At 28.3% G+C, this 23,623-nt stretch overlaps 1 protein-coding gene and 1 long non-coding RNA gene across 6 annotated transcripts in view; one reads left to right on the forward strand and one right to left on the reverse strand.

The window, feature by feature from the left end:
* Positions 1-23,623, reverse strand: part of LOC107447262 (uncharacterized) — a 163,909-nt gene that overhangs the window by 90,354 nt on the left and 49,932 nt on the right. For 2 of the 4 annotated variants that reach the window (XR_002376562.3, XR_002376563.3), the window contains exon 2: positions 9,560-9,649. The exons of the other annotated variants lie outside the window; for them this stretch is intronic. This is a non-coding gene — a long non-coding RNA (uncharacterized lncRNA). The remainder of the gene's footprint in view (positions 1-9,559; positions 9,650-23,623) is intronic. 4 annotated transcript variants of the gene reach the window in all.
* The window catches only part of LOC107441033 (N-acetylneuraminate lyase), a 37,253-nt gene continuing 36,013 nt past the window's right edge, over positions 22,384-23,623 (forward strand). The window contains exon 1 of one of the 2 annotated variants that reach the window (XM_043050258.2): positions 22,384-22,468. The gene's annotated coding sequence lies outside the window, so the exon portion shown is untranslated. The remainder of the gene's footprint in view (positions 22,469-23,623) is intronic. The other variant, XM_071181553.1, reaches the window with a different exon arrangement.

The following is a 23,623-nucleotide window of genomic DNA, read 5'->3' on the forward strand; positions in this document are numbered from 1 at the left end:
ACATTGCGTGTCCTCACGGGCTGTTTTTCGAATGCCTGTTAGGTTAAGCTTCGTCTATGTTCAGCTCAAGGGACAGAGCGTTTTTTTTATTACTGGAATTTTTAAAAATTCTATTAGAAATTTTTGATTATTATTAAACCAATTTAATTTTGCAGTTTTGACTCAGGGGATAAATCGTTCACCTCCCAATAAGATATCCCAGGTTCGAATTCTAGCGATGGCTGGTTAATATAAATTCTGCTCCCTGCTCGTACCGAGCATAGTTTTGATGTAAAGTATCGGCAGTGGTAGACGGATCATGGGATGTAATCACCTTGCCACTTGCACGTCAAATCTGCCGAGTCTCAAAGTCCTCCATGTTCCCATAACAAATCAATACCTCTGGGGGTACTCATTGAGGAGTTTCCTTGTCTTCTGGATTGGTTCAAAATTACAAGGCTACGGCGTTGAACATTAGTAGTCGTAAACCCAAAAATTGGGTCGGGTGTTCAACGGCTGTCGTAAAATAAAATAAAATCACCTTGCCACTGGTATAACCGTGGAACACTTTCGTGGTTTTCCTCTCTTTGTAACACAAATGCGACTTGGTTCTATCAAACACTTCTGTCCCAATGCTTGATACAGGAGTTCCATTGCCTTGTGGGTTGGGTTTAAAATCACAAGGCTACTGAGTTGAACATTGATGGTCGTAAACTCAGAATTGGGTCTGCTGTTCATAAAAAAATTAGCGTTTGTGAATTTTTATAGTTAATTTTTAATGTGAATTTTATATTTTTTAATACTTGAAAAGTTGCTCCCACTCTGCAATGTTTAGGCTTATAAAAATTTGCAAAAATTAAGAATGGTTCATTGATTCTAGGTAGAAAAATCTCACAAAATGGGAGATTAAAAAAGAATACAATCTAAAATTTGTTTAAGCTATTTACCAATTCTAGTTCAGATAGTTTTTTAACCGCAAAATATTAATTATAGCTTCGAGTTGAAAGCACTTAAAACTATGTTGTTTTTTTTTAGCTGGAATTTTAGCTATACTGCGCCGAATATAAATGCTATTACGCATTTAATGTAATGAAATATGATGCTTGTCATGATAAAATATTCATAACATATTTCCTAACATTTAAAAACTAAATTATTGTCTTATTTAACTCCTTTCTAAATAATTAAAAATCATTATTATAATGGGTAATCATTTTAAAAACCTACTTACAGAATAAAATCCATTTCTAGAGATTCCCTCTACTTCTACCTAACATTTTAGCATGGAATTCGAAAACTGTCACGTGTTTGCTAAATGTTTTTATATTACTAAAATTCATTTATTTCTCACATTTTCTTTTCCGATAGAAAGCTTAAGGCTTAAAAAAAAAGATCCTTGGCCAAAAAATTAAAGCGATAAAGAGCCAATACATGGATTCCTTAAGTTTCTCTGTGAAAACTATTCTAACTTATACATGTCTCTTGCATTTTTGATTTCTTGATGGAAGGAGGTGTACTGTTGGGCTTGCTCCAGCAGCCGCACCCTCCGGGTCAATTATAAAAATTATTTAGTAAGTCATAAGTATATTAAAAATGATGATTAATTTTTATTTTGATAAAGCTCCATAATTGCAAAAATAAAAGATTTTTATTATTTATCATATTTGATTCTTCATTAAATTAGTTTATGATTTCAATATATAATTGCTTGACTATATTACTCTAGAATAGAATAACGGTCAGCTGGATATTATTCATATCCAACTGTCTGTTACTAAAAATGTACATGGACGTATCATAAGTATATTAAAAATGATGATTAATTTTTATTTTGATAAAACTTCATAAATGCAAAAATAAAAGATTTTTATTATTTATCATATTTGATTCTTCATTAAAGCAGTTTATGATTTTAATATATAATTGCTTGTCTATATTATACTAGAATAGAATAACGGTCAGTTGGATATCATTCATATCCAACTGACTGTTACTAAAAATGTACATGAATGTATCGTAAGTATATTAAAAATGATGATTAAATTTTATTTTGATAAAACTCCATATTTGCAAAAATAAAAGATTTTATTATTTATCATATTTGATTCTTCATTAAAGCAGTTTATGATTCTAATATATAATTGCTTGCCTACATTAAGCTGGAATAAAGTAACGGACAGTTGGAAATAAATCCTCAACATCTTTATTGTTTTATTGATAAAAAATTCCTTGATAATGTTGTCATACTCTAAATTTAACGTCAAAAAATATTGATTGTGGTGTAGTATGAAAAATTTACTAGAAATAGAGGAAACGTAATACATGCGCACGAAATGGTAAACCCATTGAGTTGGAAGGGGTAGAGTTCAAGGATCCCTCTTCATTTCGAAATAGAAATGCTAGATTATTTTAATTAAAAATCCGAATTTTATTTTTAAAAAAATATTTTTTGTATTTTTGAATAAAATACAATAATTGCTAAATCAAAAGTTTGGGCCGACGAAACTTTAATTAAAAGCCTCATTTGAAGAAAGAAAAATCTAGTTATTATTACGTACATGTTTTTACAAGTCTATCCAATCACATTTTAAAACTAGATATAAACACAATACCTTAAATAGATTTTAAAGAACTATATCTATCTCAAACTGAACAAAGAAGAAGTTGGAAAAATATTCAAATAAGGCCTTTAATTATAATGCGGGTCAACAAATAGTCAAAATTTGAATAAAAGTGATGGGATGTAAGCTTCTAACAAAGATTGCAAAGCAGGGCCTTGACAAAACAATAATTTAAATCCATTTGAAAATTCAGCTTAACACTAAACCAGGAGTTCCTAGTTCTTAAATTCTCTATTTATACGGGAAACGAAATTGTCTTTTAAGATAAACATTATTTTGTAAATATTCGATATTCTATACAAAATACAGAAAAAAAACGAATGATAATAGTCATAAACTAAATCTCGTGTTTATGTTTCAACATTACTATTTTACCAAAAAAAAAAAAAAAATTCAAAATCTATTTAAAAAAGGAATATATGTAAAAAAAGAAGACAACATGTATAAAAAAAACTAGTGTTTTAATATCTATTTCCCGCGAGATTTCGATGATCTACTTCAGAAAATCCCTCGGCTCAAATTTGGATCGCGACTTATAGTCTGGAAACCTTGTAAAAACTAAAGTGGAAACTAAAGTATGGATACTTAAAATGTGAAACGAATGAAAATTTTACTTTTTCTCCTTACCCTAACTATTTACCTTAAAAAATAAATAGAAAAACTGATTGTTTTTAAGTTCAATCATAAATTAGTTCTAAATTAAGAAAATAACAATAAATAATAGGTTTATAAAAAATAATTACGATCATGGGAATGGTGTTTAAGGAGCCTTAGCCGAACGTTAAAAAAAGATAACTCTATAATTATTGCTCTATCTAATGCTTACTGCTATATAATTAAATATCGATAGCTTATTTCGAAGTGATTTTACGAGTTATGATAAATTATATCTCTGTAAATGTCATATTTACTATAGGATTTTGTCATTCAATTATTTTTTACGGCTTTCGGTAGCTTTCTCCTCTTCACCGGTGTTATAAATACCGGTGTTTTTAAAAGAAAAATGCATACTACTTTTGGCAATGTCATTTATTGTGCTTTGGATAGGGCAACTGTTAATTTAATGCAAACTGTTTTATTTAACATTCCTTATAAATGAATTTCATTATTATAATTTTTGAGTTCGTTTCGGTGATTTAAAAATACGGGAGATTCAAAAAGCTACACAATCACCTAACTTAAATGACCATAAGAACTCAAGTTATCAACATAAAACTATCTTATAATCTAAGTTTGGTAATGAAAAAGAGAAAAGAAAGGGATATTTTCTTTCGATTATGGAAGAAGTTATATTACTTGATAACATTTTTTGATCACCCCGGATTATCAGATTACTGTTAATTGAAAGTCTACAATATTTGAACACCAAATGCATAGGGAATTAAAAAAAAAAATTCAGGATAGTGAAGTTCGTGGTACGCAGATTTGGGGGATATTTCCGCATCGTGACCTGTCTCGCGAAGCACAATCGCCAAGATGCCAAATAGGTTTTAAACTTGCAAATGTTTTTAAAAAAACATGTTGATGTTTGCCCGGGGGTTGCTACGAGTTATACCTTTCGAGTTGGTCCCTTTCTGTGATGTTTTTTTTTAGTTTCTCGCGAGCCACTGCCCGGAAGTTTCCAAGACTTGGCGATTATTTTGCCACAGATCACGATGCGGAAATCTCCCCAAAATTTGTCTAGGTATCAGGAGACAGCAGAAGTTTTCAACCAGTTTAACAGCTAATTTAAAATAAATTTTTATGCATAAGAAACAGCATTAACTTTTCAATGAACTTTCCGTAATTTTTATGACTTTCTCTCATTATTTTACTTATATTTGACAATTCGTTAGTCGCATTTTTCTAAACTCTGGACGACGCGCTAACTTAATTTACAGCTATTTTTAAAGTTCTTCTTACTAATCCAGATTGACCACAAACTTTGCAATCACCTAATATTACAGGAAATGGTTTAAAAAAAAGAAGAAATTCGAGTTTCACTGATTTCACTCTTTATTTTCAATACAGTCACTGTCTAATCGGAATTGTGGTCTGTGAAATACGATGTTCTGGACGTCCTCTAGGTAGATCTTTTTACACCATGACTCAACAAAGGATTGAATAATAAGGAAGTGAAAATTTATTATGTCTATTGAACACCATTACGCAAAAGAATTATGCATTCTATCTGCTGTCGCCACAAATTATCGTCAAATTAATTCAGGGCATTGAGTTCAAGACCAAAAAGGTTCTTTTTCCGCCCACCGTATTGTTGACAATGACTGAATACTAGAGGTCCAACTTCCATAAGGAATGAAAATTTTTTTTGGAAGTCTTAAAACTAAATTTATTATCATTGATAGCAATTGAAAAATGTTTTTCTTTCGGGTTCATTTTATGACACATTACATACAAAAGTACTCGCATTTTGTCCCCTTAAATTCACGGAGACAAAATGTCAAATCGACTGCATAACAAGTGAAAAAGTTTCGAAATAAATAAAAAATTATTATTCCTTTGACACATTGTTTATTTAGATTTATTCCATGATAATAAAGGTTCAACCTCCATAAGAAATGAGCTTTTTTCAAGTTTTAAAACAAAAGTTATTATCATTATTAGCAAATGATCCATTTTTTTCCTTCGGGTACGTTAAAGGGCATATTTCCAGGTGCACAAATACTTCTACTTTTCTCAACAAATTCACGGAGACAAAATGTCAAATCGACTGCATAAAAAGTGAAAAAGTTTTAAAATAAAAAAATAAATTATTATTCCCTTGATACATTGTTTTCTTTAGATTTATTCCATGATACTAGAGTTTCAACCTCCATTTGAAATTAGTTTTTTTTTCAAGTTTTAAAACAAAAGTTATTATTATTATTAGCAATTAATTCATATTACAAATACTTGAACTTTTCTCAATAAATTCTCGGAGACGAAATATCACATCCACAATATATCCGGTGAAAAAAGTTCTGAAGTAAATGAAAATTCTTATTCCCTTGATACATTGTGCTCTTAGCATTTCTTTCATTATATTTTGGCGATACAGTGAGGTTATGTATATACTTTTGTGTAGGAAATCGTCAAATACATATTACGAAAAATGACTAAAATCTTCAGTGAATATCTTTTGTAAATGATATTGCCAGTGAACTAATACAAATACAAATTTATTTTCATGAAACATTATTCCCATACTATTTATTTTAAGTTGCTTTTGCCATATACAGTCAGGGTAGGTTTGTACTTCTATATAGGAAAATCAGCGAATAAATATTTCGTAAAAGTACTGGATTCTACTAAAGGATATATATTTTAAACAATAGTAAGTTTTGAAAAAGTATATACATATATTCTTATTCCCCTAATACATAGTTTCTACAAGATTTATTCCATGATTCTTTAATCAGATAAGGTAAAGTTAAGCAACAGTTAATTATATGTTGGAAAATCGAGTAATATTGAGCAACGGGATAGGAATTTTCTGAGAATACTTTCATTTAAAACAAAAAAAAAATAAATTATGTGAGACGTATGTAGAATTATTCAAAAGCTTTTACAAAAATATTCATTTTATTAAATATGCTAATAAGCAAAATGCACTGGATTCAAATAATATATTGATATGCGGAACATATGGTTATAAAATTATAATTTTACTATCAAAGATCTGTAGAGCAAGGAAAAAAAGATGCGTTCTCTTTAGATTTACAATCAGTTATTTTACATGCTGAGTTCATTAATTAACATGTTAGTTGTACCTAAGAGGCACGTCATATGTACTAAGATTTATGCAATTATGTGTAATACGTGCCTAGCTGACAATCAGTTATTAATCATTTTAACGCTTAGATATGTTACGAGATAAAAAAATAAAGGAATTAGTATGAAGCTTTAATTAAAACTAATTGATATGAGACAAATATTACTTTTAAGAATATGATAAATATTAAGTACCAGATGTATTCTTAAATTATACATCATAAGAATACTTTAAGTAAACTTCGGCAAAATTTTTTATTTTAAGTTTTACACATTTTATGATGTGAAGAGAATATTTATCTATCATTAGCCACACGTCTAGTATGACTGATTGATTATTCATAAAGTGAGAACGAATTGAAATATTCTTTAAGAAGAATGTGCATTTTCTTTCTTTTTTGTTTTGATTTATTATGATAAATATTAGCTACGCTACGCAAAAGTTTTTCCTTTTCACAATTTTTCTTAAAAGAGTATTCTATTTAAAATTAGGTTATCGACGGTTATATTACTAAATAAATAAAAATGTATTTTGTTTAGAAAAACATACATTTTATTTAATTGAATAAATGCAAAGATGAAAAAAAAACAAAACAATTTATTTATGTCCAATTATGAAATAATAACGTAATATGATAGTTTCATCTTCTTTCAACAAATAAAATGAACTATTGTTGATTCCAGAAATAAACCCTTGTCTAAATTGAAAAAAAAATCAAAACTTTTTTTGATTGCTTATACTACTTCCAAAGTAATACATTTCTTAAGGTGGGTTCGCAATAAACAATTAAACGAACTTTAAATCTACGTTTTGCGCTTGCGCAGAAGACGTGACGTCAATGTCTGAGCGTACTGAGTCCTCTCAACTGGATTTTACAAAATCTACTACGTTTTGCACTTATGAAGTGGACGTAATACACTGAAACATTAACATCGTCACTCTCTCTGCGTACATATAACAATCCAACGATTAGCTAACGAGTGTAAAATACTAACAGTGCATAGACATTAATAGTGATACAAACATATTTATTTTGTAAGTCTGCTGGTTCGTCTTTCAATTAAAGGGTTTGGGACGAAATGCTGACAAGTTAAATTTCAAATTGTTCTGGAGATCAGTTTTAAATAGCGGGTTAAGGTGTCATGATTTCCATGTAAGCGATAAGATGTTTCTGTGCAATGCGTTACCTAGTTGAGATTCCGGAATTTTTCACCCATCCGAAAACTAAGAGTTAGCAGGAGTGAAAATGGCATCTTCGGAAAATGTGGCTTATTATATTTATGAAATTTAATTTTATTTTATGAAATATAATTTTCAAGTAAGTATTGCTTTTACAGATAATTTGAATAAAATAAAATATTTCCCACACGAAACACGAGGAAATTTTGAAGGAAAAAAAAATCACTGATAATTACTCTTACTGATGTAAAATGTTACAAACTTTTAAGTATGCAACACTGGAATACATAACTAAAACTATAATTGAATTATTTGGTTATGCAATTGAAATTAAAAAATAATTAAAATATTACAAATTGTACCACTTTCAAAACACAATATACTTGATTGTGTTGTTATCTATTACTGGTTGGTTTGATGCATGTATGGTGCTGTTACATACAGGAAATCCCCAAAACTAACTTTAAGTACTTCCTATCTGAAAACAATACTAAGAGGAGCAACTTTAAAATGTAAAATCATTTTATTGCCCGAAATTCTTTAAATGTTATTGGTGGAGTAAGAAATTGTTGCACTCATTATTAAAATCTAAAAAAATACTATGCACTATAGCAATTGCTTAAGTATCAAATTAATTATGTTTATTAAGAAGTTATAGTTTATAAAAAACTATGAAATAACTTATTCGGAAATTCACTGTCTATTGCCGCCTATTCTATGGAGCTTAGATAGAGCTAGAGCTCCCTCAGTAATTCCCTACAAAGTCTATAAACATTATTTTGAGGAAAGTTGCAGAAAACGGCATCATTAGTTTCTTTTTTTCCCCTAATAGCTGCGAGAATAAAACTGCTTGGATTTTTATTCTAACTGAGATAGACTATCAGGTACATAATCAAAGTAATAAAATTTTTTTCCAACTGAAATATTTATTTAATAGCATTAAATAAGTTCAATGAACTTTCTACACTGAGAAGCAAATAGTTGATTTAAAAAAAATCGAAGATGATATATAGTTTTAAATTTAAAGTATTTTTTTTTTGCTTTTGATAAATTATGTTTGTTGGTAGGATTCAAGAACAGAAATCAAACAAAATGTAATTTTGATTATGCTTTTCTCTGCATTAAGATTTTATGTGCCCATCTTTTTACAATTGCAGTGATTAAATTTTCGTGGGATTTTGAGTTGATATAGCCTGTACCCGATCATGTCCTATTGACAAGGTCTCAGCTTTATCCGAAAGCATCATTTAAAAGAAAACATATATTTAAACGTGATACGAAATATATTTTAAGAATTCAAAATAATAGGTAAAAAGGTGTTATCGTAGGCTGAACTTCTGAAAATAAAACTTCAAGCAATAAGAAGTTACAGAGTACATTCTATGGTGTTAAAATCAAAACCTTCTTAATCAAATGTTTCTCACACCGTCGGTTTAAAAATAAATAGCCCTCACCATGAGTCATTAATTTAATTTTATATTTTATAACCGTCGTTGAACAGAATTTTGAGTTAACGACTAATGTTCAACTCCGTAGCTTTGTAATTTTGAACCCAATCCAGAAGACAAGGGAACTCCTGGATCAAGTATTGGGAGAAATTTGCCTTCATGGAGGACTTTTTGATCGAAATAATTAGCATTAGCGTTACATGGAGAGGAAGACCACGAGAACCTTCCACGGTTAACCAGGTGGCAAGGGGACTCTAACCCATGATCCGTCTACCACTGAGGATATTTCACGTCAGCACTGTGGTCGGTGCACGCCGGATGCGGAATTCGCATCGACCAGCCATCTTTGGGATTTGAATGGAAGGCGAACGGATCTTAATTGCATATCAGGTATAGCAGAAAGGCAAAAATTAGTTACTCTGCAGATTACCTTGGTAAATGAAGATTAACTATGGTAAACTGTTAAAGTGCCGAAAATTGTTTCATTTCTCAAATCACTTCGGTAATCTGCAAATTACCTATTACTTTCTGGATCTAATATCAGTGAAAATAAGTACAAATATAACAATAAATTTACTTACGTTTTTCTCGATATCAAGCGAATTAAGAGGATACAATCGAACAATCAGCAAATTAGTTGATAGAATCAATCATTAACCTATTAGAAGTTCCTAATATAAATAATGAAATATTATTACAATTAAGGAAATAATTATTATCAAAGATACGATGATGTATAAAAGTAGGAGGAGAGGGAGTAGTGAGGAGTAGGGAAAAGGAAATGAGAAACAGAAGACCTGATTAGTGAAATTATCTATACAGATAGATAAAATGGTAAATAGGTAGATAAAGATGCAATGCGACTAACACTTTATTTTGCACTTTCACCCAAATTAACCTGCCGATGATATACCTAAAGAATTAAGTTAGTAAAATTAAACAATCAACAAATTAGTTGATAGAATCAATCAATTAAAAATCCATCAATTTAATAATCAAATCGTTAAAAATGTAATTAGTAAGGGAAGCAAATCAGAAACGGAAGACTTGATCAGTAATATTATCTATACACAGGTAAAATGGCAAATAAGTAAATAATGGTATAACGAGAAAAATGCTTGATTTCGCATTTTAACCCTAATCAATCTTCAGATTAGATAGGTATTGTGCTCAGTGACGACTATTGAGGTATAGCAGTAACATGTTCGTTAGATAATTAACTTTTCTTAAAACTTTTTTATATAGATTTAAATGGACATACAAGCTCCAAGAAGAATATTTTAAGATGCAGAGGTTTTATTTTATTCACTGTATATTTTTGTAACAGTAAGAGAACTACAAAGTATATTATAATCGAATTATAAGGGGGATTCCACTGCTATATTTGAGTTTCGGACATCAAAAGGTACTTTTTTTAATTCCATGTTCTCTTTAGAGACAATGCTATTGAAGGAATTGTATTAAGACGTGACCTTCTCAACGCAAAAAACATTGAGCCAATCAAGAATGATGAATTGCAGCTTCCGGATATCCTGGTCTAACATTTTCTTGACATTATTGACGCCAACTCCGAGTTTTTGATTGAATAAACGCTACTTCTCAAATAGTAAAACTCAACAATGACTTACATCACGTAAAATGTTTTTTATAGAAAGCTGTACACAGTTTTTAATTGCAAAAAAAAGCATTGAAATTAGCAAAATTATAAAACAATGGCAATTAATAAATTGAGAATAAATGGGATTAAATATAGAATACGGCGAATGAGGCTAGACTGCGATAAACTCAAAGTAAAAAGTTTGCAATTCTAGCTGCTCAAAAAAAAAAAAAAAAAAAAAAAAAAAAAAAAAAAAAAAAAAAAAAAAAAAANAAAAAAAAAAAAAAAAAAAAAAAAAATACAAAACAGGCTGTACTACAAACTAAATTTTTCAATTATAGGTGATCAAAATATACAAATCAAGAAGTACTTGAAACTATAGTTTGAAAGTCCAGTTACGCAAAATATATAAATCAAGCGGTACTAGGAAATAAAGCTTTCAATTCTAGATGCTCAAAAATATACAAATCAAGTGGTACTAGAGTTTGCAATTATAGGTGATCAAAATATACAAATCAAGAAGTACTTGAAACTATAGTTTGAAAGTCTAGTTACGCAAAATATACAAATCAAGCGGTTCTAGGAAATAAATCTTTCAATTCTAGGTGCCCAAAATATACAAATCAAGTGGTACTAGAAACTAGAGTTTGAAATTATAGGTGATCAAAATATACAAATCAGGCTGTAAACTAATCTCTGAAGTAAAAAAAAAGATGTGGCGAACTCCAGTTAACTCAGTTTCAGTGTAATTAGTTATGTAGCAGCGTTAATAAGACAAGCTAATGAGCTTAGTTTGCAGCAATATTTGTACCAAAAACTGTCATTTTCTTCATAGAGTTAGCATTAGCTGCGAAAAGTAAGTTGAGTAGTTTTCAACCCCTTAGAAGCAAACACATAGGTGAGCAGAGAACAGGTATATATTTTGTTTAGTTTTTAACTGAAACGATGTTTCCAACAGATAACAAAATTTAACTGACTTCTAATTATTTATTAATTTGATATTTAGGTAACGTGCATCATAATGTAAAAAAATCCGTAATTTTACGGTTCCAAAATTTGCCAGGAAAATATACCGGTTCCGGTTGCCGGGACTTTTTACTGTAAAACTTCGTAGAATAAAAAAAATCTAAAGAATTTTTACCCAATATTTATTGAAAAATCACTAAATCACGGTAGTTAAATAATTATTATTGTGAAACATGGGGTATAAAATTTTACGATAAAAATGGATTTTACGGAAAAATTAATTTTACGGATGATGCACTCACGGTGCTGGCGCTTTTTTACTGTAATTTGATCGAGAATTTTTTTCAGCGCACCCTTATGATTTTTTATGAAACAATACTCCTATAATCCGATCTTTTCCCATTCTCTAAACGTCATTTAACGTCTTTCATGTGCAGTAAAAATCATTAAAATCAATGTTCATACATTACACTTTTAGATAAACCGCTTACTTGAAAAGGTAATAATAAGCATTTATTCTCCCATATTACATTTTAGAAAAATCGGTTCATCTTTACATTTTAGAAAAATCGGTTCATCTTTAAATTTTAGAAAAATCGGTTCATCTTTAAATTTTAGAAAAATCGGTTCATCTTTACATTTTAGAAAAATCGGTTCATCTTTACATTTTAGAAAATCGGTTCTTTTTTACATTTTAGAAAAATCGGTTCATCTTTACACTTTAGAAAAATCGGTTCATCTTTACATTTTAGAAAAATCGGTTCTTTTTACATTTTAGAAAAATCGGTTGATCTTTACATTTTAGAAAAATCGGTTCATCTTTACACTTTAGAAAAATCGGTTCATCTTTACACTTTAGAAAAATCGGTTCATCTTTACATTTTAAAAAAATCGGTTCATCTTTACATTTTAGAAAAATCGGTTCTTTTTTACATTTTAGAAAAATCGGTTCATCTTTACATTTTAGAAAAATCGGCTCATCTTTACATTTTAGAAAAATCGGTTCATCTTTACATTTCAGAAAAATCGGTTCATCTTTCAATTATTAATAGCATTTTTGCTCGCTTAATCTGCTTTTAGAAAAATTAGCTGGACGTTAAACCAATAATAGCATTCATGCTCACATATTATGCTTTCAGATAAATAGGTTCAACGTTGATTATTAATAACAAAGAGCTTAGTCGAGAAAGTAAATAGACATTTTATTGTATTTGAGTATATTAGCTTTGAAATTTATATGTTAATCATTTTTGTTACTCCACTTAATCTTTTTTTTTTTTAGTATATTTGTGAGGACATAACTCAAAATAGTTTTGGAGGTTATAGTGTTTTGATTGTAACTTTTTTTTATAAAGGAGGATTTTAAAAATTTTTGTTATTTTCATGGAGCATCTTTAATGCTTTTCAATGATTTTAATTTTGTTTAAAAATGAAAACATAAAGTAATACAGCACTGTACAGAACAAATATAGTAATAAATATTCCGCAATAACAAATATTAACGAAATGTAATTTAAGAAACAAACCTTAATTTGGGTCAAAATGGCATCAATTTTCATTTAGCCTTGTTAGCCCGAAAATGATTCAGAGACAGCCTGAGCTCAACTTTTGGGGAGTAGATATTTAACCGGTATTTATCTCTTTAATTGGTAACAATTCGGAAATTATTTATTTAAAAATAGGACTGATTGTAGTCAAAATTTTATGTCACTACGTTACATCTAAAAATATGTATAAATGCCTGAAACTGAATATAAGTATTTTTTATAAGTTTTAATACAAAGAATGTCTAGGTCTAGTTGTTGTAACACATAAATTATCTTCAAATTTTTTTTCATTAAAAATTAGCAGTTTAATGAATTTTTTTTTTAATTTGTAAAAATGTTCAAAAAACAGTTTTATGTATTTTTTATATCGTGATAAGCTACGTAATCATGAAAACTTAAGCGAATATAATTTTCTTATTAATTCAGATTACCACTTTGCAAATTTCCTGTACTGAACAGCCAATCCTCTCAATAGATTTGCCGTTTCTTTATGCTGGAAAAGTTGCATAAGCATGAAATACCATTTATTTTCAAAACAACTTTGCTCAGAATTTTTTTTCTATTTCTTATCACCTTATCAGTATACCTGAAACACAGAGTATTGCGAACCAGAAACAATAAATTGAATCTTGAAAAAATTTAAAGGCTATTATTTTCTACTTTTTAATTAGTGATTCGCAAATAGTGTTACTTATCCCATTTTATCATTGACTGCCTTTGGAATTAATATATATTTAACAATAAAAATGAATGCTAAATCGTTAAATAAGACTTAATCCTAGAAATTTTATTTCCTTTTTAAAATGTCATTTACTTCTTTCGCTTAGCTTTTCATTTAAGTTCGCAGATTGCACTTTCAGATATATTGGTTTAACGTTTGGATTTGGAGGACATATACATAACATATAAGTTTGCATTTAATACATTCAATTCAATTTTTAACTACTTTATGATCATATATTACTCTCCGAGATGCGAATTTTCGGCAACTTTAATCAGGTGTTAAAAAGAACCATATTTCAGTTCAAGTGATGCATAAAATCGCATAACCAAGAGTAAGAAGGTTAAATTTGGCATCACATTGAGGTTGCTAAGAATTTGCACGTGATATTGTAATTCAACGTAAACAGAGTACAAACAAATATTTTCTTACATCTATACAAAATAAGCAATAAGTTGCAAGAACCACTAAAAGCGGAGAGAATATATGCTGATATTTTATTGCACAGTTATTAATTTTGAAGATGAAAACTTGTTTTTAAATAATTTCAAATAAATATTCTCTTTTCAGTTTCCCTTTACTTTAAAAACGTACTATAAATATTCTCTCTAGGTTTCATTTATAAATAAACCAATTTTTATAAAAGATTAGAAAAGCCTTCAGAAGTGCTTTGTATTTCAATAACAAATTCCATACAAAATATCTTCGCCATTTTGCCCCAAAGAATCACCCAACCCCTGTTTACTTCGATTACAACGGTTGGGGTACTACAGAAAGAAAAATGTAAACTCAAAGACGTTTACAATAAGCTCTTAAGAATTTCATTCTTTCCTTTATAGCTCACTTATGTCGCTATAAAAAAAGGTGTGCGAGGATTTTGGGATTTTGGAAGGGGAAGTTAACCTTTTCAGAACTGATGGATTGTGGAAAATGGCTCATGTTTTCAAACTATTGAGTTTTCTAAAGCTCCTCTTATGACTGCATCAAGAATAGATTATGCTGCTTCTTTTTTTTTTAAAATTTTTTTTTTACTTTCAGGTTGTATATTCTACGACCATACATCTTGCTTTATTGATGTTTAAATCTTTATTTTGTGTATAAAAAAAGTTTTCATCTGAATCGGTTTTAGAAAAGTTTTATCTTATGTTCAAAAGGAAAAAAAAACAGTTTTCTGTCGAGTTTTTAAAAATTATTAGCGATTTCAAATTCCATAGTAACTAATTTAAAACTTAATTTATATTATGATTATTTGTCATTAAATAATTTAATATTTCCAAATTTAATATTAAAATAANTTATATATAATTCAATAATGTAATAATTAATAATAATTTTATATATAATTCAATAATTTAATAATTAATAATAATTTTATATATAATTCAATAATTTAATATGAAAATAATTAGTAATTTAATAATTTAATTAGAAATTCATAATAACACCGTTAATTAACTATTAATTAAGTCTGGTTCATCATAATGAGTAACCCGTGAATCACTATAAAATCATTCATAACTGATAGGTAGGTACACAATACCGCATACCCTCGGTCCCTATGTCAAAGTGGTCACCCATCCGCTTACTGACAGCAGCCAGTGATGCTTGATTTCGGTATTCTACTGGGTACCGTGTCCTTACGATCAGTCCACTGCGGGATTTCGTAAATGATAATTAACTATTAATAATATTTATTTATGTTAAAAATTCAAAGATTAATTCGCAAGTTTTATTTTAAGTGATTAATTGTTAGTATTGAAAAATGTAATTTATAATAAAACTAAAATAATTTTATAACATATTATTAAGTTATATAATACTTAATTAAAATAAAAACTTAATTACTAAATTATTGATTAGTAAAATTTTCAGTTTAATAATTAATAATAAGTAAATTAATGCATTATTCCTATGAGAATTAATTTAACAACAAATAAATAGTTTAAAATTCGTTTATAACACAAATTAAAGGATTAATTTACAACATTTTTAACAACATTTAATTAATAACATTAAAAAAGTTAATAATTAATATAATAACATGTATTCACATCATAAAATATAATTAGATTGATTATTTGTGAATACATAAAATGTATATTTTGCAATTATGCATCTTACATTATTGATGTTAGATGTATTGATGTATTTATGGATGTATGATGTGTACAAAAAGGTTTTCTTCTGAATCAGTTTTAGAAAAGTTTCATCTCATGATAAAGGATTAAAAATAGTCTTCTGTCTAGTTTTTAAAAATCATTAATAATTTAAGATTCAATAATAATTAATTTAAAGGTTAATAATTCATATCTTAATTATTAGTACTTGAATAATTTAATGTATGTTTAACCATTAATGAATTTTAGGTTAAACCTGGTTATTCAGAGTGAGTAACAAGGGAATTACTTTAAAATTCATTCATAGCAGATAATTAACTATTAATAAATAGTTTAATGTTTATTTATGTTAAAAATTTAAGCATTAATTTTCAATTTTCATTATAAGTTTTTAATTGTTAGCATTAAATCGCATAATTCATAATAATAATAAAATAATTTTTGAACATTATTAAATAGTGTAATACTTAATTGCAATTAAAATTTAGCTACTAAATTATCAATAATTAAAATTTTAGTTTAATGATTAATAATAAATAAATTAATGCATTAGTTCACCGAGAACTAATTTAGTAATAAATAAGTAGTTTACAATTTATTTATAGAATAAATTTGAGGATTAGCTGCCAAATATTTTTATCAATATTTAATTATTAACAGTCTAATAAATAGTTTATGATAATTAATGTTATAACATCATAAAATATAATTAGATTGATTGTTTATAAATCTATCCAAGAACGATGTTAAATTTATAAGTTTAAGATATTTCTTGTTTTCTATTATATTTTCGTAATTGATTATGCTTTCTTATATAATTAGTTTCGTTATATTACTTTAAATTATTAGATTACTTTAGATTATCTATAGACTATAACTCTTTTCGGAAAATTTTGAAATTCCGATTTTATTGTAATTAAGTGAAATGTTTTTTCAATATTTTTTTCACATTTCCCAAGCATTCAATTTTAAACTTCCCTTGAATAAAATGCTTTCATAAAAAAAAACTGTATTGTAGTTTCTTGGAAAGATTAGCAATTAAGATTTATTTAAAAAATTCTCACTTTCACTGCAACACTGTGGACATAAAAATGAATATCATGTCCTCAAGAATTAAGAAGTCATATTTAATAATAATCAAATTTAATGATGTAAAGCAATAAAAATAAACAAATATTATGCTGTCATATTTGGCTTCCCAATAAGATATTCCAATCCTCTTCCTGCCACATAAGTAATTGTAGAATAGTTCGATTTGATTTGTTCATTTACGTCACACTAGAGCTGCACAATGGGCTATTGGCGACGGTCTGGGAAGCATCCCTGAGGATGATCCGAAGACATGCCATCACAATTTTAATCCTCAGCAGAGGGGATGGCACCCCCGCTTCGGTAGCCCGACGAACTGCACGCGAAGTCGAGCACTTTACGGTAGAACAGTTTAACGAGGACCAATACCGCACACCCTCGGTCCCTACGCAGACTGATCCAAGTGGTCACCCACCCGCACACTGACCGCAGTAAGTGACGCTCGACTTCGGTGATCTGCTGGGAACCGCGTATTAACAATTAGTCCACTGCGGGACTTGTAGAATAGTTCAACGAGCTCATTGCGTAAGCTTATAGCTCTGTCATTCAAGTGATATATATTCATAATTATTATGCATGAGTGCAGCACACTCTGTTTGTCAGGCAGAAATGCATAACAACTTTTAAATAGAATCAATTTTATATTATAGAACAATTAATTTCAATTTTGGCAGATGTAGTTTTTTCACAACAGCTGCAGCGAAAGGAAATAATATTGCAAAACTGAAGGATCGTAATTCGTTGAGGTCTGTGTAATATATATTTCCTCAAATACAGAGCCGTACAAAAACCATTATGGGGAGTTTTACAGGTTTACTCATCACTTTTATTATTTCTGCATGTGAAGCAATTTTTTATTTTATTATTTTACTTAGGCATCCTTCTGCTTGTCTTGCAAAGTCAAGGTTTGAAGAGGGAAGTGCCGCTATTTGCGAATAGTGGGTCCCTCAAGTATCTCAACTCTCGTTGAGTGCAAGGTTATGGCCACTTATTTCAACAACGCCCCCTGCTTTGTAGACTAAAAATAAACCTTTGATAAAAGAAGGAATAAAAATATTTTAACATTTTGCGGAAGAGTTTCTTTAATATTCCCGTTAATGCTTTGCGAAACTTGGTTTTACTCATCTGTCCAAAAAAACATGCGCTGTTAATGTCTTTTCCCCTACCAATGCCTGAAACTGGGTGCTTTATTCGACAATTGCGATGCTTTCAACAGCTATTAGTGTCACACCAGAATATGGCGTGGTAATGCTTCTGTTTTTGAACACTTTGACGGTGCGATATCAAGACTGTCATCATAAAAAATTCTTGCGATGTTCTATTCATAGTAAATTATAGTCGGCTGTGTGTAATATTGGTAGAAAGTTGCTCTTATCTATTTAGTTCTGTGGGACGTTCGCGTGATGCTCATGACATAATTTTTTTTTGAAAAAAATTACTTTGGAACATTAATTCTGTAGTCTAATTACTCATTTGCAAATGAATTTTTTAAATAGAAAAGGTTTGCGATATTTCTGGCATTTACTAAGGGAAATTGGTTTTGTTTTAATTATTGGGGAACAATACTGTGCTGCAAATTTGTGAAACATAAACTAAAATGTATGGGACGAGCATGGGAGGTTTTACCAGTTATTTATAAATTCTTTTCCCTCTAATTTATTTCAATTTATAAAATCCCCTAGTTGACATTAACAATACCTGTCTTTTCGTTAAATGTTTTATTAGTTACACATTTTGAGGATAAAAAAACTGTTTCTGAAGATAGAAACGCAATTTCTTTTCAGAATTGCGACATATTTTTACCGCCCACTTTAATTATAAGAAATTTCTATTATAAGATAAAATAAACTTGTTAATATGTGTGAATGGTATTTCATTAAGGAATAAGTCGTTAGCTTTCTTTTATGCTCTTCATTTAATGTCTCTGCCTTATAAAAATATTCTTCAATTCTTATCCCTTAAAATAGATGAAGTTCCATACTATCAAATTTCTTTGAAGGAAAGTGAAAACCGAAAAAATATTTTGTGCAAGATTTGATTTGAGATAAAATAGCTTTCCGAAAACTTAAATTTATGGCACAAAAAAGCTTGCTACTCCATGGTTTCTATTTTTTTTAATCATTACCATGCATTTATAACTTACAAACAATACATTTTCGGGCATTGTTTTTTACTCTTAAGGTGTGGATATTAATGGAAGTCATAAGGCTTCATGCATTTTCGTGACTCGATATAATTTTTGCAAACGAGTTATAAAAAAAAGAAACTCATAACTTCTGGCTATTTTTTTAACATAAATGATGCAACATCATATAATATAATGTGCCCAACAATGTGCTATCTACTATTTCTGTACAAAAAATCTTCAGGCATCTTAAGGCACGAATATTACTTTAAATCATACTGTGTTGCAGTAAGTGCTAAAAGTTGCACTGGGAGAAAATGAATTCGTGAAGTAATGAAATCGATTAAATGATAAAATGTCGAATGATTTTTTTTTAGATAAATGATTTTTTTTAAGATTGGATGTGGTCTGTTAAGTAAACTACCATTGAATTGTTTTAGCAATATAAGTTTTAACAATAGGGAAGGTTTTGTACCATAGATAATTTAAACAAATGACTTCAAAGTTTTTTTTTTTGAAATACATTATACTTTCGCTTATTAATAATAATTTTTTTAGTACGAAATTCTGCTGTATACTTTGTACACATTTTTTTAAGACAGACAAAATGATCGGATCTGCATCCTGTTCTATCATAAGTTAGAACTAAGTGTGAGTTAATTTCTTCTTAAATTGCTTGTTGATCGAATTTAGATATTCATGCAATAAAACATATTTTTAACAAAGTTTTTAAGAAGTCTTCCTTAGCTAAAATATATTGAAAATTTATAGATTTACTAAAAACATAAATATTTTTTCTTTACGTATGATGACTAGCAGTATCCAGAGGGGATAGATTTTTCACAAATTGGAGAACAGAAGCCCCTCGCTCATATAACTCCTCCTGGTCTAAGTAAGAAACTAATTCAAAGTACAACAAGCAAACATTTTTATTTTGTCTGGCCCAGAGAAACCAATTTATTTTTCTTAAAATATAGAATTGTTTTCCTTATTTTATCTAAAATAGAATATCATTTTCGTACTCATTTACGTGATTTCTTTTAGCAAATGTAAGTACTTGAGTGATTTATTTTCCTATAAAATTTATTGAAAGAAGTATTCAAAAACTAGAAAAACAATTTTTAAGTACAAGCTTGGAAGATCTGAAAAATTCACCATCACAGCAGATAGTAACTACCTGTTGTAGCAGGTATTAACTATAAGCTGTTTGCAAGATTGTACCACTAGATGGCGCACATATCTGCACTGGTCTCAGGTACAAACACTATCTCCAGAGTTAATAAAGGATATCTAATTAATGATGCATGCGCATCATTTAGACTTAATTTAAATTGTTAAATTTCAGAAGTGAATTGATTGTCTTGCTAGAGTACAGTGGGTTATCAAATCGACTTGAATTAGTGTCGCTGGTTATAACTCCTGTTTTAACATAACTCAATCCAATGGCATGGATTAGTTGATATGAATTGAATAATTTAATTTATAACATTCTTAAGTATCCGAATAAATATTAAGAACCAATATTAGAAAAATGATATTCCAATGAATTTTAAGAATGAATATTTGAATTGTTTTTTTTCCAATAAATTAATTATGATCCATTGTTGAGTCGTTTTGGCACTTATTTAAATCTGTTGATTTGAGTGATCAAGCCGAATAATTTGATTCTAACTCATCGCATTAATTAAAAATCGTTTGTTTACTTTCACATTCGTTTGAATCAATCGTTTTGAATCAGTGCATAAAATTATTTGATATCGTGATAAATATTATAAAAATGAACTTAAGTTGAATCGAAAATTTATAAGATGTTTCAAAAATTTATGTCATTTCTCCAACATAAATGACTAGATTCTCTATGAAAGGTTTTTTTTAAGGATTCACTTTATTAAGTTGAACTATTTTTTAATAATACAATAATAATAGATATATAAATTGATAATATTATATAAATTGATAAATTGAACTTATATTAATTGAACTAATTTTTAAAAAAATTAAACAGAATAGTACCACAGAATAGTGCATTACAAAAAAATAAAAATAAAATAAAAAATTACTAGTTGAAGATTTTAACATTGCGCAGTTATTTTTACAATAATAATAGATATATTTCATAACTAAAATTTTCACGTTGATACATTTTATATTTAATAAACTACATAAAATAGATTTTAGTTAATTTAGATTTTTTTATAATAATTTGTTTATGAAAATACAGGTAAACGGCAATCCTGGTGTTTCATAAGCAAAATTTAATCAACTTATTAATTTAATTAATCAACCATTTATTAAAAACAAATAATTAATTATTTGCACATTATTTCAGTTTTTTAAGCATTTAAAAATGCATAAGTATTTCATAAGTATTTTGTAAATTCATAAGTATTTTGTAAAACAATGAATTATGTTTGTATCATTAAAAAATATTAATTTGGAGTATTCTGACATTAAAAATTGATTGTCTTTGTAAATACTAGGAATAATTTTCCGATTAAATCTTTCGTTAGAATATGTTTGTTCAGCACTCAAGTAAATTAAAATTTCTTTGGAGCATCACAATAATTCAAGTAACAATAATAAATGATTATGATTATACTATATTTTATAGGTATTACTATATATTTATCATCAAAATTTTTAAAAAATATTATATTGGAATATTCTGACTTAAAAAACTGATTGCCTATATAATTCCTAGGAATAATTTTTTTATTAAATCTTTTTGTCAGAATATATTTTTTCAATTCATATATAAATTAAAATTTCTTTGGAGCATCGCAATAATTCAAGTAAAAATAACAAAGGATTAGGATTTTAATGATTATAAATTATAAGCTACCGAAAACTAAAACAATAATTAAAAATAAGTTTCAATTATGTATTTTTTTCCGCACTGCAAAAACTAAGTTCATGCGGTTTTCTTTTTAATTGACAGATAACTTTCAAATGAACTTGAATAATTAGAAAACTTTCAATTGTCAGTCCAAACATCAGAGTTTTAGTAGATACCAAAAATTAGAAATCATCCAGTCGGGTGACATAAGAAAACAGCACATCCTGTGGATATCGCGAGATTTAATGCTTACAACTTATCAATAGAACAAAATCCAACAAACTGTAAAGCTGGAAAGAAAATTCTATATGACGTCAAATCTCAGAATTCATTGAATTTACGAAATCGAAATAATCAGGTTTGATAAAAAAGCTTTTAATTCCTATCAGCGAGATGGTGTCTCTCAGAGAGAATAGTGATCGCGATTCGTTCAGGAAGAGTTCAGGAAGTTCTCACGTGCGCTTTTCTGATTGGTAAAATTGAGCGGCGCAAGTAAGACTAAATACACTTTATAGCATTGTTGTCAACGTTAAGTAATTCAAAGATGAAAAACAAGGTTAATTTAATAACTGTTGAAAACTGTCAACAGAATTATTACTACAAAATTATTGCCACTTATCTTGTTTGATGTTTAACTGTAAACCTAAATGGAATGTTTCATTATCCATATATTACAATGGGACGTACTGAATGAAGTCACTATGCCGTAAATCAATGTTTTTCAAAGGTCAAATGCCACTGCCCGGTATGTATTTAACCGGTACTCCAAACACTGATGTTTCTCCTAAAACAGTGTTTCCCAAACTTCTGACTTTTGTGTACCCTTTCTAAATTTTTCGTAACGCTGTGTGCCACTAATAAAAAAAAAAATGAATGTATTTTTTACTATAAAAAATTGCACACGAGTTAAAAATCACAACTGGCTGTTAACACCACTAATTATTAACTGTCAACTCTGGAAGAAATAATCAATAGAAAAATACGTAATTGTAAATTTTCATGGCTAGCATTGTTTTTAAATAAAAAAAATTTGAAATTTTCGTTTATTGCAAGATATTTCGCATAAGAATGCGTACCCCTAGGGGTACGCGTACCACACTTTGAGAAACACTGTCCTAAACTATCCTCAACAGATATTAAAATATGGAATAAATATAATAATATTAACGAATAAATTAATATCAAATCGGATAGAGCAAATATTTCGGACATTCACTAAAGTGACTATGTGATTGTTGACATTTAACGGTGGAAGTCGACATTCCCTTGATTTCGGTATATCTATCTATCTATATCTATCTATCTATCTATCTATCTATATATATATATGGGTCATTCTCACAAAAACAGTCATTTTCATGTCCCCAGTATATTTTATGTTTGTTTTAGAACTTATGAAAAAAAATTTCAGGGAAAGTGTCCTTCAGAATGCAAGCTAACAAAAGAATAAAAATAAAATTATCAATTTTTATTCTTTATTTATTTTAGGTAATTTAAATGTACCAATATGTCATTCTCTCACTTGTCCCCACTGCTGATTTAAAAAAAGAAAGAAATTGTTTCTGAATTTTTTTTTTTTTTTTTTTTTTTTTTTTTTTTTTTTTTTTTTTTTTTTTTTTTTTTTTTTTTTTTTTTTTTTTTTTTTTT

The sequence above is a fragment of the Parasteatoda tepidariorum genome, chromosome 5 (genome assembly GCF_043381705.1).
Source record: "Parasteatoda tepidariorum isolate YZ-2023 chromosome 5, CAS_Ptep_4.0, whole genome shotgun sequence".
In the NCBI taxonomy this organism is placed as follows: Eukaryota; Metazoa; Arthropoda; class Arachnida; order Araneae; family Theridiidae; genus Parasteatoda; species Parasteatoda tepidariorum.